General features: G+C 33.8%; 1 pseudogene; it reads left to right on the forward strand.

Moving 5' to 3' along the window:
* The first annotated feature begins 2,850 nt into the window (after window positions 1–2,850).
* LOC107147618 lies at window positions 2,851–3,886 on the forward strand (annotated as a pseudogene).
* Window positions 3,887–16,201: the final 12,315 nt, after the last annotated feature.

A 16,201-nucleotide genomic window follows, 5' to 3' on the forward strand; every position in this document is an offset into this window, starting at 1 on the left:
AAGAACCATATGATCATCTCGATAGATGCGGAAAAAGCATTCGACAAAGTACAGCATCCCTTTATGTTCAAAACTCTAGAAAAACTAGGGATAACAGGAACATACCTCAATATTGTAAAAGCAATCTATGCTAAGCCTCAGGCTAGCATCATTCTGAATGGAGAAAAACTGAAGGCATTCCCTCTAAAATCTGGAACAAGACAGGGATGCCCTCTCTCTCCACTTCTGTTCAACATAGTTCTCGAAACACTGGCCAGAGCAATTAGACAGACGAAAGAAATTAAAGGCATCAAAATAGGAAAAGAAGAACTTAAATTATCACTATTTGCAGATGATATGATTCTATACCTAGCAGACCCAAAAGGCTCTACAAAGAAACTATTAGAGCTAATAAATGAATTCAGCAAAGTGGCAGGATATAAAATCAACACGCATAAATCAAAGGCATTCCTGTATATCAGCGACAAATCCTCTGAAATGGAAATGAGGACAACCACTCCATTCATATATATTTTCACATATGTATTCATATATATTCATATATGTTGATATATTTTATTAGTATAAGCCTAATCCTAAACTTAGTCTGAACCCTAACACTACCCTTAAACATGAAACTATTTATATACAAAACTATATGTTTATATGAATATTCATATATATTTTGTATTCCAAATAAATTCATATATAGGTTCATATATATTTATATTATATATTCATTTATATATTCATACCCTTTCTTTAAACTATACTGTAACTATACACAACCCTAAACATATCCATATATAAAACCATACATATTCATGTAGGTTGTCACATATATATTCACCTATATTGGTCTATATATTCATACCCTAACCTTAACCCTAACCTTAACTTTATTGTAAGTCCTAACCCTAACACAACCCCAACAATAAAACTATTTACATATAAAACCATTTATGTTTATTTTAATATTCTCACATATTTTGACATATATTTATATTATCACAGACAAATTTATATATATTCATACTCTTTCTTTAAACCAAACTCTAACAATACACCTAACTCTAAACCTTTCCATATATAAAAACATATATATTTATATGAATTTTAATACATATATTTACATATATATTCATATAGATTGATATATATGTTCATACTCTAACTGTACCCCTAAACTTAGTTCTTACCCTCACACTGCCCAACTACATACTATTTATTTATAAAAACACATATATTTATATAAATATTCATATATATGTGACATACATTTATATATTCACACATAAGTTTATATATATTTATATGTATTCATTCCCTATATTTAAACCAAATTTTAACTATACATCTAACTCATAATATTAGTATTATATAAACAATATATTTATATAGGTTTTCATATATATTGCTACATATATATCTCTCTATATATTCATATAGAGAGATATATATGTTCATACCCTAACCCTAACTGTATGAATATGTATATTCATACATATATGACATATATTTATATATTCACATAAATATTTATATATGTTCATATGTGTTAATAAATATTCATTTATGCATTCATTCATAACCGATTTTTAAAGCAAATTGTAACCATATACCTAACACTAAACCTATTCATACATAAAACCAAATATGTTTATGTATGTTACCATATATATTTTATTCTAGAATAAACTGTTCCATGAGAAGATTCCCTGTTTAATGGCACTCATGATAAGTCAAATTTTTCTTATCCTTACATGTCTTAGAATAGGGTTTTACTCACCTTAGGCTATCATTAATATTGTACCCACATTAACATAGACCAGCAAAAAGTGTATTCTGGTTTTATGATATTCTTGTTTCAATGGTATGTATTTTTTGAAGTATACTGAACAGGTAGGTGTGACCCTGCTCTTTGCTGGAAAATGTGAATGAATGATGGTGTAGGTCATTATTCAAGTTGTTAATACATTTTATATAATAAAACTAAAGAAAATCTGCTAGGATCAGAAACACCTGGATAATCTCCCAACTCACAGTGGGTAAACTAACATCTTTTTACTCTGAATATATCATCATACCAGCTAGTTCATCACAGCCTGAACATTTGTTAGGAAGATTCACAGACCTTTTGCTATATTACTAAAAATAATTTTAATTAACAAGATCCTCCAGCAATGTGTATGCCGACAAAATACTTAAGCATTATTACTGTTTTCTCCAGGTTCACTTAAACAAATTCATCAAGAATAATTTCAAAGTCACAGAGTAACACAAGTAAAGCAAGACTGTTTAGTTTTTCAAAGATTCTTCATTGCATATGTGCAGAGCTGGTCTATGAGATGGTCATGTCTAAAAGACACAAAATAAGAGTGAACTGTTCCTATGAGATCAATGTCTAACTTTGGATTTTAAATTGCACTGTATGTGGTTCAATTTGATATGATCTAATGGTTGCTCTGTGAAAATTTGTCTGACTGAAAAGAAATTCAGAGTTTCAGATCGAAAAACAAAAATGCAAACCTCCTTTGAAATTAAGAATACTGCTTTTAAACATTGAATCAAAATTTCTGTCATTGTTTTCTTTTGCCTTCTTCACTGTTCTCTTACTATACTTGACTAAATGAAGAAGTCAGATTTGCTTTCTGAAATATTCTTGGGCTTTTAAAAAAGTCAACTGGGAGTTTCTTCAACAATAAGGAAAGTTGCTTCTGAATTTGTTTATGATCCTAGAGAAATCTCCAGATACGGAAACATGGCAGAGAAACTCTCAATATCTTCATATTATATTTTTGGCACAAACACTGTTGAAGATGACAGAATGACAGCTTTGAAACCTTCTATCACCCTAGAGAAACGATTCTACAAGATGTTTGTCATATTTGTTGCTTGACCCTGAAAATATTCTGTGTTGGATGTTCCTTTGACATCCTGAAAACGGGGACATGGATAAGGTAAACCAGACATTGTGACAGAATTTATTCTTCTGGGACTCTCTGGTTGTCCCAAACTACAGATCACTTTCTTTGTGTGATTCTCATTATGTACCTAATGATTCTAACTGAAAATGGTCTTCTGAACACAGCAAACATCTTTGATTCCCATCTTCACACTCCCACGTATTTCTTTGTGGGCAAGTATCTCCTTTCTGGATATATGCCACACATCTTCTTCTATATCCTCAACATTTGTTAACTTGATATCAAAGAAAAGGAGTATTTCCTTCTCTGGATGTGCAGTACACATGTTCTTTGGAATTGCAATGGGGTCAACAGAATGTTTTCTCCTTGCCTTGATGGCTTTTGATCCCTATGTAGTCATCTGTAACCTTCTGAGATATCCCATCATCATGAACAAGGTGGTATGTGCACTGATGGCCTCAGTATCATGGCCCAGTGAAATCAATTCAGCTGTGCAAACATCTTTTGCCATGCATCTCTGCCTTTCTGTAGGAAGAACATTTTCTACCATTTCTTATGTGAGATCTTAGTTGTCCTCAAGGTGGCTTGTGCTGATATATCCCTCAAGATTGTAACCTTACATTGTTAATAATGTGTCAAATATGGCCTTCCTGGTTCTTTCACTACTGACCATTTGCTTGTCTTTTATGTTCATCTTCTACACTCTCCTGAGAATTAACCTAGGCACAGGGAGACACAAGGCTTTTTCCACCTGCTCTGCCCATCTGACCATCATGACCATATTCTATGGTACCATCTTCTTTATGTATGCAAAACTCACGTTCCAAGACTTCCTTAGGAAAGACAGTTCACAAGCTATAGGGGGGCTTATTTCTGTCTTTTATGGTGTAGCGACCCCTATGCTGAATTATAGCTTTAGAAATAAAGATATGAAATCTGCTATGAAATATTTGCTGTTTCAGTAAGCTGTTAAACAGTAACAGCAATGGGAAATATAGGTCTTTCATGTGTAATTAGCTCAATCTAGAGATTTCATAATATATACAAATATCCAAACACCATGTGGAACACCATTAATATATATTTTTCTTATTTGTTTTTGAATATAAATTTAAGAAGTATACTATAAATGGCATCATTGGGTAATCATAGAGTACCTTACTTAGGAAAAGCAAAATTATTAAAGAAACATTTTTATTCATTGCCTTTACTAGTCCTGTGCAACTAGAATCTCGGAGAACAGAAGTTTGCTATACAGCAAGATTTTAAGAGGTTCTGATCCATCTGTCTCAAAGACAATGAATTTCTTTGGAATCATCCCTTGTGATAACTGGAATGAGTGTTTCTGGTGTATTTGTGGCAACTGAGTGGAAAACATCATAGATAGGCTTTGAAAACAGATGGTAGGAGTGTAAATTCTATTATATCACAAACTACTTAAATAGTATTGGGCATGTTATTCATCCTTTCTAAACTGTAGTTTCCTTGTTGTCAAAAAGGAGTAAATAAAGCCTGCTCCTGTGTGATTGTCAAGACAGTATATTGCACAAAGTGCCATTGTAGTGGCATATTCATCGTATTTCCCTTTGTAGAGGATGTTAATGTAAGTCTACATTACTTTTCCATAGAATCAGAATTTAGGAATTGAAGCAAATATTCTGAATTGAATATGAAAGACCTACGTACCACTTCTTCTGTCAAGCACCAATTATTAGAGCCTGGCATCTCTCTCATGGAGTCTTTATATAAATATGAACCACTATTCCTCTTTGCCCTTTCTCTGACATATTTATATAAGAAAAGCATCATGGTTTCTGTGGAAAACTGGGAACACAGTTTGTTCTAATTCATCTGAGATAAGAAGATTCTGCAAAAGAACCTACTTGAAGTTTGGGGTGTCTGTAAAGGAGGAGAAATTGACATGTGGCTCCATGAATGGAAGCTTGCTGACCTGTCTCCCTCTAGGCTCTTTACCAGAGGAGAAATTGGTGTAGAAGAGGTCTGGGATGTATTTTTGAGGACCAAGAATAACCAAATGATTTTGAGTTTGCCTGAAGGTTTCACTCAGTATTTCCTATAATCAATCAATCAATCAAAGACATTATTTTACCATAACCAGAATATTATTATTAACACAGAAAATAATACAACTATTATCCAGTTTTGTGATCAGCAAACAATGACAGGGGTAAAATCAGACATAGCATTTGTTTTTGTGTGGCAAAACAAGATGTTTTAAGCACATTTTGTGTTTTCCCATCTTACGTCTTGGAAGCTGTCACTTCTCTAAGAACCCTGGCTTTTTGAATGGAGTATATATTTAGAAATAGTATCTCACTGTTTCCAGAATGTCATTTTTTCTAGGTTTCTCAGTAATTGCAATTATGAAATACACACACACACACACATACACACACACACATACACACATATATATACATATGCTAGAAATTGAACCAAGATATGCTTTACCACTGAGCCACATCCTCGGCTCTTTTTTTTTTTTAAATTTTAAAACAGGGTCTAACTAAGTTGCTGAGAATCTTGATAAATTGGTGAGTCTGGCCTTGAACTTGTGATCCTCCTGCCTCAGACTTCTGAGCTGGTGAAATTACATATGTAATTATTTTAATAGTTATCTTAATATCTATCATGTATATCATATTTAATAAAACCACAAGTTCATTCCAATGCACTGGAATACTAAATATTCCAGTATTTCCCCTTTTGATATTTGTACTTTTCATCTCCAACACTGACACATTTACAGGGCTAAAGTGAATACTAAAGAAAAGAAAATCACCAGCAAGTGTAAACCAAGAAATTACCAGAAATCGCATAGGTCTGGAAATTATTTGATTTCCTCCTCAAGGTTAGAGACCTTGTTTTCTGGGTATGGCATATTTAGTAGAGAACAATATGGGTCTCATCTTAATTATGGGCTAAACTATCCTATACTAGAGGCTATTGTAGATTTGCCTCAAAATTCTTTTCAAAAGTCTAGAATGAATGAAACTCATCTGCAAGGAGTTTAACTGCCTGCTCAAACAAAGTGCAGCATTCCAATGTTCTTTTAAGAAATAGTCAACAAAACCCAGCACTCAGCAAAGTAAATTTCATAATATCTGGAATCCATTAAAAATTTTCAAGATACGCAAAGAAGCTAAGTAATATAACTTGGTTAATAGAAGAAGACCGAGAAATGGAATTAGAGGACAAGGAATTTAAATGAGCTATAACGAATACAATAAATGTGTTGAATTACTTAAAGGGAAATAGGAATATAATGTGAAAGGAAAATGGGGAAGACACTATTATTCTAGAAGTAAAAGATTCAGTTTATGAACTTTTTATTTTACTTTTTCAGTATATCAAATGTTAAGTGGATGGGATTAATAGCAGGGCAGAAACTTTAGAAGTAATGATTATAAAAATAAAGACACGGCAAAAGAAAATATCCTACAAATGGGCTGGGAGTACATCTCAGCTGTGGATTCGTGGCCTATCACATGCAAGACCCTGAGTTCAGTCCTACAACCACCAAAAAAAAAAAAAAAATCCTAAATGAACCATAGATTAAAAAAATTACTAAAAATAAAATAAATAGACCCTCAAAGAGTTATGGATGCTACCAGGCAAGGCAACATGCTATATTTGAAGTCCCAGAGGGAGAACAAAGAGAGAAGAGGGCCAACAAAATGTTTGAGGAGATAAGTGACTAAATATTTCTCCTATTTTATGGAAGCTAGAAATCCAAAGATCTAGACTTTCAGGATAACAAACAGGGAGAATGTCAGGAAAACCACAACCCCAGATATTACGATCATGTTGCTGAAAATCAGCAATATGTACTCAGGCTACCTTAAGTTCGTTAAAAGGTTTTCTGTCTTTAAAAATAAACAGACACCCATAATCCTGGAATAAAATAGAGACAGAATTTGAAAGATCTAAGAAGACGGCCAGGAACCTCCTATGATAACAATGGTTTTCTGATAGGCCATAATCCCATGTATCTGTATAGTAGTGAGGGTGGAAATAAAGGCAAATTTATAACAGAGTTAATTTGCTGAAGCCGCTTTTAATCTTTGTCCTGAGAGCGATTTCATCCTATCTTGGGTTTGTGACTTATTGAGATTTTAAGCTTTTGGCAACCATAAACTCTAAACACTTCAAGATTTACTAGTTTTCATGCAAAGCAGATTGACTTGAAATGGCCAGCAATCTGTACAAAGCTGCCATAGTACTTACTGTCGTTACTTGTCTTTTCTGTATTTTCTCCCTTCCCTCTTTCCTCCTCCTATTTTTTATTCTTCCTTAATATTTTAGGCATAATTTATTACAGAAAATTTTAACAAGTGTTCCAGGTGACTTTTTGGTCTAGTTAATTTAGGAAAAATTGGTCTAGCTTTTTTTCTTAGGTTGAGTTCTCAAAACAAGCTCAGAGAAAATTTTGATGCAGAACAATTATTAAGGAAGTTCTCCCAAGAAAAAAATGGTATAAGAGGAAGCAAGCAAAGCTGAGATTACAGGCTAATGTCCCAATGTGTAACTTGATACCCAGAGGAAATTTAGAATGTGACACCTCAGAATTCAGTCACCACACACAAACTAACTAGCTTGAATGAAATAGATTTTAAGAATGAAAAGGTAACCATATAAGGCAATCAAATTTTCTACTTTCTAGATACCAAAATAATATGAATGAACATTTCCTCACCTCTCAACTTAATATAAAGTCAACCGAACACACTTTGAGAGCCCTTGTGTCATTTCTCAATAATTGGTATTATTGAGAAAATGTTGATTCCATAGGAATATAGAAGATCCATGGCAAATGAAGAGTCAAATGTTTTCACATCATTTAAGTCTGCCATCTAAAGTGTTGGGACCTAGTCCTAAAATCAATTAGAAACCCTCACAAATTCCCTTCAGAGTTAGCATTAGACATTACTGCAAATGTCGCTATCCTTAACTTTTCTAATTTGTGAATTGTCCTGCAATTGGCTGTTTGCAACAGAGACCATCAGGTTTGTGATTTCATTCTGTAAACATGAGGATAAATAATAGCTTCACATGAAAAGATTAAACATAGAATAAGATTGAATCTGAAAAGAAAGTACCTAAACTTTCCAAGATGAGAAAATAAATGACAGCATTAGATGCATCAGCTAAATTGTGCTGTTATTTGTGGTATTTGTTACAATGATTTTGGAATGGGACACAATGATAGATCTCATTGTTTCATTTGAAATAGAGCTTATTACCCAAAGTAATCTACATTCAGTGTAAATGATCAATATGATTTGGTTTTTATGAGCTTTATAAATAAGGTTTCAGACAGATAGAGTTGATTTTTCTCAATTTGCTCAGGTTTCTTGTTTTAGGGAACAGTAAATATGAATATTTAATGAATATTTAAATATTTTAAAAATGTTTATTATGTATAATACATATGTATTAAAGTTGATCAAGATTTAAATTTGTGTGTAAATCCTGAATTTCACTGAGTTTTTTCTTATCTATTGTATAAGGAGGAAAATATCTATATCTGAATTTATTTGAGGATTAATAAGGCAATTTGTAAGGTACCATGTTCATGCTAACTGTAATTTTGTAGAAGTCAGTACTTCAGACTATCCCAGACGTTTATATCCCATGAAACAGCAGAATTGAATTTGATATGATCTAATGGTTGCTCTGTGAAAATTTGTCTGACTGAAAAGAAATTCAGAGTTACGTACTGGAACAATGATACATGCCTCCCTATTCATCTTTTATCAATTTCAAAAGGAAATTATTAAGTATGACCACTTGTGGAGTTATCTACGATTTATCAAACAGTGTATTCCTGAAATGATGACTTATGTGATATTTTGATAAATCCTAAAATAACTTTCAAGGTAGGTATTTTTCTCCCTATTTGATATGTAAATAAATTAATCTCAGTGAGATTAAAAATCTGTACACAAAACTAAATGGAATCAACGTTGGAAAACTTGTGTTGAATTTAATATATGTGCAATTGGTGTGCATAATATACACTTAAAATATCTGTTGAATCAGAGTCCAGGAGGAATGAGAACATTCATGCGGAATGGTCAATATAACACGTGACATCAGAACCCGAGCAGGATGGGGATGTCCATATAAAGAGTGATATTGACATGGGGAACAGAGGTAGCAGAGTGAGGAGGTCACCCTCATGCGCAGGCTGCCTCATGCCTCATACTAGTTTTAGAACCAAACATGTAAGCAAGGGCATCCACATGGCGGGGGGAGGTCTGCCATTACAGAAGGAATTTTTAGTGGAATGAGTGGGAAGTCAGAGCCTAAGGAGGGTGGAGGAAAGTGTCCATATGGAGAAGCTCTGAGTGTGTAGTCAGAGTCCCAGCAGGGAGAAGTAGGCATCCTTTTGGGACTGTGAATGACAGTAGCCACATATATATGTAATAAAATAAGGAGACTCAGAGTAATAAAATATACAAAGATGTTACAGATAACATAAAGCAACTTTCTCACTACCCAAGTAAAGATTTAAATATTAGAGAGAGAGAGAGCGCGAGCAAGCACTAGAATGAAACCTGTAGTAAACTATTGAAATTGGAAACACAGGTATGAACTAGTGGTTTTCAATATTAAATAGAGGTGAAAATTAATAAAGGTAGAAATGTATATGTGTACACTGTGTGTGTGTGTGTGTGTTCCTGCATTGTCCACTGAGAGGGTCTAGGAGCAGCGACTCTTGGTCCCAAACCCCATTCCTCATTTTCCTTAACATTACTCGACAAAAAAGGGCCCACCTCACAGCTTGCTTTACTGACAAGGTCAACAGTATGTCAGATGAGCTCTCTGTCTTCAGATTTCTCTAGGTGTTCTCTAGTTGAGGAACTTTTCCCCTCTGATTACCAGGAAAATAAATTTCCATTCAAGGCTTTCTGAGATGGCCCTTAGAGTTGCTCCTGTTATGTTGTGACTTGGCACATCCTGGCTTCTCCTTCTGCCCTGCAGGCAGCTCCTCCAGCAGCTTTGGAGCCTGTGCTGTTTTCTTCCATCTCATGATGGGTGGACCTGAAGATTCAGAAAGTCCAGTGTTCTCTTTATTTGTGGTCATACCATGCCTGATGCCTCAGTGCCCTTGACTCCAATCAACATCTGCTGTTTTTCCCCCAACTCTCTCTCTGAGTGGAACCTGAGTAATCCATTCTCATCCTAAACACAAAACTTATGACTTAATTTCTTTCTGTCCCCTTGTCCCATGCTCATAGAATTTTTATTTTACCTTCCAGATTCAACACAAGTCTAATCATTGCCACAAAGCCTCCTAGGTTCAATTCTTCAAATGATTACTTTCTCCTATAAAATCTTCTGCATTCTGTTTACATGATTAGAGAATGAAGGAGTAGGAACTTAGAACGTTATAATAAAATTTTTCCCTAACTTGCAAGATTCTTCTTTTAGGCATAAGACAATTAAATTTTGAGTGTGGTACTCCTGAACTGAAAAAAGGTAATTGTAGAAAAAAAATGTATTTTTGAATCAAATATACCTGGTTTGGACCCTAGATTCACTGTTTGTACGTTGTATGAATTGACCATTTGCTTCATCTATGAACTTTGCTTCTTCTCTAAAAATTGAGAATATTAATACCTACTTTTAAGATTTATTGATAGTCTTCAGTGAAGTAATAGGTATAATTATCAAACACAGTCCCTGGCAAAACAAAATTAAAATAGTGCAAAATAATTCTTTTTCTCCTTTTTTTCATTTTGTTTATATCTGTAATGTTCTCCAATTAAAGCATAGACTACAGACAGTACTTTAACTATGGAATATGATACAGGGAGATTTTCTTATCAAAACTGACTTTTGGGTTTTCTTAAAAGGTGATGAAGCAACAAGGCCCTGGAATTTAAGATTGACAATAAAAAGATTAACTGTAAAAAAAAAAAGAACTAAAGGAGATAGTTGTCTGTATATTATACATTAACAATTCCTTCTGGCTATAGTAGTTGATATACCCAAGCTATGAATGCTCAGAGACATGAGGTTTGGATTTGGAGGGATATTCTTGCTTTATTATCATCTGATTTCTAGATTTAAACTTGCTATCCCTAATGATCTTTCTCTTTACTTCATAGTAAAAACTGACTTTCATGGTCAATCCTCATCTTTAACCAGAATTAATCTACCTTTATGACTCAGCCTTTCAAAATATTACTGCTGACATATTCCACACTGATGCTAATATACAGCTCTGGGAGGAAGCTGAAGGGTGACTTCTTTTTTGAGGAGGTACCAGGGATTGAATTCAGGAGCACTTGACCATGAGCCACATCCCCAGCACTATTTTGTATTTTCTAATAGAGACAGGGTCTCACTTTTTATGAGGCTGGCTTTGAACTCATGATCCTCCTGCCTCAGCCTCCCATCTGAGTAATCCCTTCTATAATCCCAGATTACACTAAATTTACAGGCGTGTGCTGCTGTGCCTGGCCCAAAGGGTGGCTTCTAAGTTCAGATTTTTGATTCACTACAGTCCAGCTATCATTTTATTTCCTAGTATATAAATATTTCCAAGTTGTGGAAGTGGGCCCAATTCTTCTTCAGTTCCCCACTGTATCTGAATACCCACTAATTTAATAGGAAAGGTGAAGGGACACACTGAGTGGAAGAATTGAAGCAAATAAACAAAATAGTTGCAGTTATAGGTATGTTGTGAGGAAATTAGCTTTAGACAAAGTGATTTAGGTTGAATTAATGCTGCAAGTTCTTTTAATTATATTATATGTTTTAATAGAGATGTGGCCTGTAAAGTAAACTGGTACAATCACTGTAGAAAGCAATTTGGGGTTACATATTGAGAGTCATAAAATTTTTGTACTGAGAACTATAGAATTTTTCATTGCCTTTGATGATGTAAACATACTCCTAAAATCTATTCTAAGATAGAATCAAAAAGAAAATTCAGTCACATATAGGAGTGTGTTCATATCAGCATTAGTGATGGCAAGATGCCAGATTCTGTATTTAGAGATAAAGAACAGAGAGGCCATATGTTTCAGTCAGCTTTGTATTGCTGTGACCAAAATACCTGACAAAAACAATGTAGAGGAGAAAAAGTTTATTTTGGTGTACGTTTATCAGAGGTTCAGTCCATGGTTGCCTGACTCCAAAGTTTTAGGCCCAAGATGAGGAAGACCATTATGGCAGAAGAGTGTGATGGAGGGGAGCAGCTCAGGGCATGGAAACCAGGAAGTAGAGAGAGACCAGCGATAAATTATAAACCCCAAAGTCATACCTTCAGTAACTGACTTGCTTCCTCCAGCCACATTCTACCTGCCTACAGATACCACCCAGTTAACCCATATCAGTGGATAAGTCCACTTATTAGGTTACAGCTCTCATAACTCAGTCACCTCTGATCATTCTTGCATTGTCTCTCACATAAGCTTTTGGGGGACACCTCATAAGCAAACCATAACACTGTACTTTTATGACATCCCTGCATGGTGACATAAGAGAATCTGCCATAATGAATGAAAGCTGAATCTTCTCTTTATTACTAAGACTCACCAATCTGTTCATCTCATCCAGTTTCTTACATTTAAGTACCATTTGTATGATGAAATCTCCCAATTTATATCCCTAGTCCTGGCTTCTCTAAACACAAGACTTGCTTATTCATGTACATAGTTATTGTATTTAATACAGAATTTGAACTTAATAAACACATGATACCCTTAAATACATGATAATTTCCTACATATCCACCTCACCTGAAGTCTTGCTTCTTTTAGTGAGTGATAACTCCATCCTTCCCACTTTTTAGGCAAAACCCCTTGAGGTCATCCTTGATGTCTCTCTCTTATACCCATTTTCAATCCTTTATCAATCCTCTGCCTTCTCAGCATAGCCAAACTATGAATATTTCTCACCATTTTCATAAATATCACTCTTGTTTTAGCTAACTTTTTTCTTTCAGAATTACTACAGTGGGTTTTCAAAGTCTTCCTGGTTCTATACTTATCCCCCCATAATATGACATCAATATAATATGCAAATGATTCTTTCTGAACACACAACAATACCATCATATATCAACAGGATTCACACTTTAATGAACAGAGCTATGGATATCAGATTAAACTCTTACATACCATTTTTCTAATAGTTTCTAGGATCACTCTGCAGTGATTGTTTTATTGATAGAAATATTATATTATTATTATTATTATATTATATTCCTAAAAAATATTTAACTAGCTTTTAAAATATTTTCCCCTCTATGGGGGTGGGGTTATGGCTCAGTGGTAGAGTGCTTGCCTAGCATGTGTGAGGCACTGGGTTCGATTCTCAGCACCACATATAAATAAATGAATAAAATAAAGGTCCATCAACAACTAAAGAACATTTTTTAAAAAATTTCCTCCTCTAATTGTATGTAGAATTCATTTGTCAAGTTAAAAACGGCAAACTTGACTTTTACCTATTTTTCTATACAAAGATTGTTTTCTTAAAGCAGAGGAAGTCTTGCATTTGAACAGTTCTTTGAATAGTAGCAAGTGTATACTCAAAATGTCACATCATTGAATTCTCATTTTCCCCTGTGCTTTGTAACAATGTTCTGGTGGACAACACATTTTTTCTTAAATTCTGATCAGTTCTGGTATGTGATATTCTCATCTCCTTGATGCATATTTTCCCACTTACATTAAGTGAAACATTAAGTAACATGGTTCAGTATTTCCCGCTTAATGCTCACTGTCAGGATTTTCTAAAATTCTCGTATAAAAATTACTGGATCTTATAAAATATACAGATTAGTAGATCGCTCCCCTGGAAATTCAGATCTGATGAATCTAGGTTGAGCCTGGGTATAATATCTTTAACAAGCATTTTAAATAATCTTTTTTCTGGATGGTTTGGGAAATCTTTAAGGTAGGTTAAAACAAAGTATCACAGGTTATTAGTGGGTTTATGGGAAATTACCAAAGCAACAAAAACTATCACATCAAAAATCAAATAAAACATTGTTAACTTGAACAAAGAAAAATAAAACCAGAAATACTTAGTAATAAACATTAATTACACTTTCATGAATCGAGTATGTGGGTGAGTTCCCATTTCCTGTGTGATTACAAAAGGAGGTAAGCATTTGTTCTGAGCTCACAAGAAAATATTTGCTACTACACAGAGGTGGGTCACAGTGAGAGACTTCTTAAGCTTTGGAAGCAATGTTGTTCTCTGAGAGCTTACATGCAATGAGGGGTCAAAGTAACTTTGTCCATTGAAGACAACCACTGGTGTGAGTGAAATAGCCAAGGACACAGAATATATAAATATTGCAGACAACATATGAACTTGATGTTACCTGAGAGAAGCAGAAATGAATGTGATGCAATCATGTGTGTTGCATCTAGAAACTGTTTCTTCTCCTAATATAGAGTATTTGTTACAGTAGAGGCTGATCATCCTGAGATGTGAAATAGTGATGCAATCAAAACCCAATGCAGGATTACATTCACAGTTCCATATTGGGGATGAGCAACAAAAAATATCTGGACCACACAGAAATTAACTCCATCTTGACTTTGGTTGTTTGGACATGATGATTCTTGCAGAAGCATCTGAAATCTGAGGACACTCTCTAGGCTTGTGGGGATCCAATCAAAATATTGGATTTTGCTTCTGGACAGTTTCTTATACTGCTCTACAGGCAATTCCTTACTTATCTACGTTAGTTAACAATACAAATAAAAACATCAGAAAAAAAGATGTCTAGTGGAGCAGATGAGACCTAAAATTTTCACGTCAGTACTTTTGATACAAGTTTTCTTTTTATCGATATAAATAAATATTATAAATTTGTGTATGCCAACTACTTGGATTAAGTAAAATTAGTGTATTTGTGAATTGGTGTGAAGATTGGATGAGTAATAGGTTTTAACATTCCTTTCTCTTCTTCAACCAAATAAAATTATCACATGTTGTCACTGTTCTGGATAGGGAGGTATTTAAGGATGAAAATAAAAATAGCTGTGTTGCCTTTTATTCATAATAAAATTTTCTAGTCCATACTTTTGGAGAGACTTGAACTGAGCATTTGATATCTGAGAAATAAAAGTTTTCTCATTGTGCTAAGGGCACTTCGATTAAGATCACCAGCAGAGTTCCTACTCAAATTCTTTCTTCACCCATCATGAAGACATTCCTAAAAGGATTTCTAATCAGCAAGTTCTGCCTTGCTCAGACTTGGACGTTGTGTGATAATTGCCTTTAATTATTGCCTTTCTTAAACCTAAGACTCAGAGAGATGAAATACCTTTTTTATCGGATAAAGCCATCATCCACATAACTCCAAGGAAACTTCCCTGATAAAGAGGATATATTCTACACACATTGGCCTCCATTTCCCCCAGCTCCAGGGAGAGTGTAGATACAAGGAAAAGCATATCAATTTGTATTATGGTGAAAGTGTAATTAATATAGTTTTGTTCACATATATTAAGGACAGTCATGAATATTTTTCTATAATACATGTCTACATAAATAAATCATTTTTTGCATTGTAATCACTAAAGGATAGAGCTCTTTTTGTCCTTACCTTTCATTGGTCAAATATTCAGCATGCTAAAATAAAAATAATAACATTGTGGGATAGTGTGTGGATTAATTCACTAAGACATGCAAGTACAATATGAGAGTACTCTGACCCTAGACCTATATAGTACTTAAAGATGCCCTGATTGTCACCTTACTGTACTTCATCCTTAGGATTATTATTGTGCACAGTTTTGTTATGAGATTGTTGCACATTCACTAATTACTCATCCCCACATACACATCCCAAGTAAACAAAATCATACTTCATCATATATAACATCATATATATTTCCGATTTTAATATTTTAGAAACTATAAAGAGCTGAAAATTGATGATGTTGTGGTTTATGATATATATGCATATATTTACTTAATTTAAAATATCTAATTTTTCTTAAGACAATTGCAAATTATTAAGAAAAAAATTATTTCAAAAATTACCAAGTTCTAAATTTTACATTTTTGTTATATGAGTTATTTTCCTGGACATGCCACAGCTGGCTTCTGAGATTACATAATAAGTAAAATATGAAACAATAGTCAATTGTCTAATATTACATTGATATTCAATAAATGCTACTATCCTGGAAATATAATTAATTCTGTGTAAATGATTCATTTGTACAAAAAGTTTACAAGGCAAATCAGGAGAGAGGATATAATGGTGAGATCCTATTGAAAACAAATGCACT

The sequence above is a fragment of the Marmota marmota genome, unplaced genomic scaffold (assembly GCF_001458135.2).
Source record: "Marmota marmota marmota unplaced genomic scaffold, marMar, whole genome shotgun sequence".
In the NCBI taxonomy this organism is placed as follows: domain Eukaryota; kingdom Metazoa; phylum Chordata; class Mammalia; order Rodentia; family Sciuridae; genus Marmota; species Marmota marmota.